This window comes from Gekko japonicus, unplaced genomic scaffold (genome assembly GCF_001447785.1).
Source record: "Gekko japonicus isolate JY-2015 unplaced genomic scaffold, Gekko_japonicus_V1.1 scaffold1579, whole genome shotgun sequence".
In the NCBI taxonomy this organism is placed as follows: Eukaryota; Metazoa; Chordata; class Lepidosauria; order Squamata; family Gekkonidae; genus Gekko; species Gekko japonicus.
In genome coordinates this window covers 327834-331204 of record NW_015161443.1, presented here as the reverse complement: position 1 = coordinate 331204, position 3371 = coordinate 327834, and positions in this window count along the sequence as shown.

The window sequence follows — 3371 nt, the reverse complement described above, 5'->3', positions numbered from 1 at the left end:
CCACGGCCCGATTTCCCTCCCCCACCCTAGGCCCCCCCCCGCACCCAGCAGAAGGCCGGCGATGGCAGCTGTGGCTGCCGATCGCCCGGCTCTCTCTCACTCTCTCTCTTCTCCCTCCCCCCCCCACCTCCAAGCAGGCCATTGGTTGGAGCACTTGAAGTGCTCATCACCGGCTCATTGCTGCTGCCGCCGCTACAAGCCCAATTTCGGGGGGGCCCCCAACGAGGCAGACCTTTGGGGGAGCCCAAGGAAGGGCACGGCGACTGAGACTCGGGGGAGGGGGAGAGTGATTCAGAGCCGGATTTCCAGGTCCCTCCTGACAAATGGTGGGGGATGGGGGGACTTACTGGGAGCAGCAGGGAGGCCCAGGCGATGTACAGTGACGTGTCCATGTCACTGCCCATGTGACCTGGAAGTGACATCAATATGTCTGGGACATCGGGGTGATGCTCTGATATTTGGGCAAAAGCTCTATAATAAATTTGGCTTCTACCATAGAGGTTTTGCCCAAATACCAGAAGCATCACCTCGCCATTTCAGATGTAATGACATCACTTCTGGGTCACTTGGGCAGTGACCTAGATATGTCGCTGCACATTAGATGGATCGCCCTCTTTTTCAGGGTAAGTTTCTCTCCGCCAGCCAGCTGATTGGTGGCGGGGAGGAAGGACCTGGGAGCAGGGGACCCTGCCTCTAACAGGGGGTCTGGCAACCCTAACTCAGAGAGAGGGGGAGAGAGAGAGTCTGAGGTCACACAGTGAGCTTCCAGGACAGAGAGCAGATATGAACTTAGGTCACCCAGATCCTAGTCCTAGTCAGGGTGGGTTGAGTAATTGTTTGAGTGTTGTTCTTGCTAGGTTTTATGGCTGTTGGCTTTTTTTTCTTGGTGTGGATTTTCTGTCTGTTGATCCTGCACCCAAATTACTTAAATAAATACACAAATAAACTGCTCTCTGGGTATCTGCTTGGAATCCATTCAGAAACCCTGAATGGAAATACCTTCCCTCGAGCGCATTTTAAACTCCAGCTCTGTTCTTTTGACATGGGTTTGCTTTGGTGATGATGGCTATACCCTTTGGCAATTGTTCATCATTCTTCTCTGGGTGTCAGTTTAAAAGACCACATCCTCCTCTGGAGCCACTGAGTCTGACAGGTGTGGGGTAACAGGAGGAAGGCCTTCTGAGGTCCTATTCCGAGGCATCCCAGTTCCCTTTCATTTGAAAGGTATGTCTGCCTTTCAGACCGCGCGGGCAGCATTCTTGGAGCGCTGTGTCGGGTGGCATTGTTAAACGAGTCTGATTTGCCTTGTTAATACCTCACTTAGGCAGTTGTAAATTTTATTGGGTTCCGTGAGAAGTGCCAAGTTCACCATCTTCTGGAGGGAGGATCTGCTCCACCTCAGAGGTAATTTATTACATTAAATATACACCTCCTGTAATTTTACAACAGCTTACAGCTATTAAACTTTTCCAGCTCTATTTTTTTCCATCAATAGTATCTCTAAGAGTCCGATCGGATGGCTCTTTAGATCTGCGTGAGGCACGATTGCCTTGCGGATCTAAAGGTAATGTCCAGACACAAATATCTGGGAAATGTCCCTCTTCCATGGACATCCCGTTTTGCTGCGCTTCAGAGCCATACTTAAAAGATAGCACTTCAAATCTGGAAGTTTCGGTTACCTGCGGGACAACTGTGGACTTTCACCCATCTGATCGTTCCACCAGTGCACAATCCTCCCGTCGGGGTGGTCTGATGTCAGACCATTCCAAGCGGGCGCCATTTTAAAAAATCTCTACACATGCACGGATCAACAAGAATGTGCTGTCACGTCTATGTGCGTGTGAAAAAAGTTTTTTTTTAAAAAAAACAACAACCACCGCGCGCCTCCTTCAAAAGGACATGCTGTGACGCCTATGCGCAAAACGTTTTTTTTAAAAAACCCACCGCGCATGCCTCCTTCAGTGCGCTGCTTAGCTGACAGCTGCATTTCGGGTGCTTTTACTAGTCCATATTTTGTTTCTAGGACAGAAGTGCTGTCAAGTCGCAGCCAACTTTTGGTAACTTAGTTGCCCGTCTGAACGCACCCTAAGAGGAGATACCTTGGCTGGCCAAAGAATAGTCTTTTGGGATAGCAGGCATTCAGTCTCTGAAATAAATGCCAGGCAGTTGAGCTCCTAACTACATAAGACAGGGGTCTCCAACAAGTAACTTGCCAGCTGATGCAGAGTAGCTTGTGTGTCCCCAAGAAGATCTTATCTAGGCTTTTTTTCTTTTTCAAGGTTTCATTTTGTACCACGTGCACGACCAATGTAGCAACCTTGGACCTCCTTGATGGTCTCCCATCGAAATTCTAACCACGGCCAACCCTGCTCAGCTTCCAGGATCTGACAAAATTGGGCTACTTTGAGCTATCCAGGTCAGGGCTGGGGGAAAATAGCATGGGATATTTTTACTACTCAGAAGTAGTTGTCATTAAAGAAGAGCATGATGACCCCTGGCATAAGAGAACCACTACCAGTCCAGTGACTGCATGCCTAAGAACCCAATAAGGTATGGCAACCATTTGTGCAAGCTCTCCTTGTGAAATCTCACTGTACTTTCTGGCAGGTGTGCAGTGGTCTCTAGCATTCACATCAAGTACTTGAAAAAAATGCCTCAGAGCTTTTGACAGGGATGTTTGGGGAAAAAGTCTTGTTCCTTCTGAATAAAAGTACTTTGCTGAAATCACTCCACGTTTCTCAGTACTTTTCACATTTCATAGGATTTTCCCTGCGCTGCTTAGCTGACAGCTGCATTTCGTGTGCCTTTACTAGTCCATATTTTGTTTCTAGGACAGAAGTGCTGTCAAGTCGCAGCCAACTTTTGGTGACCTTACCACTGCCTGCCTTTGTGTAGCAACCTTGGACCTCCTTGATGGTCTCCCATTCAAATTCTAACCACGTCCAACCCTGCTCAGCTTCCAGGATCTGACAAAATTGGACTACTTTGAGCTATACAGGTCAGGGCTGGGGGGAAATAGCATGGGATATTTTTACTATTCAGAAGTAGTTGCCATTAAAGAAGACCATGATGACCCCTGGCATAAGAGAACCACTACCAGGCACTTATTTCCAGTGACTGCAAGTACTTCCTGGCAGGTGTGCAGCGGTCTCTAGCATTCACATCAGGTACTTGAAAAAAAATGTCTCAGAGCTTTTGACAGGGACGGTTTTTTTCCCATAGCAATCTTGAGATGGCAGGAAGGGGGAGTTGCCATCACTTTTTGAGACCCAGGGCAGGACATGTGAAACCCCTGCCACACATTTTGCTACTCTTATTGAAAACATTTTCCCTCAAGATTCCTTATATGTTTAATCCGGGCTGGTAACTTC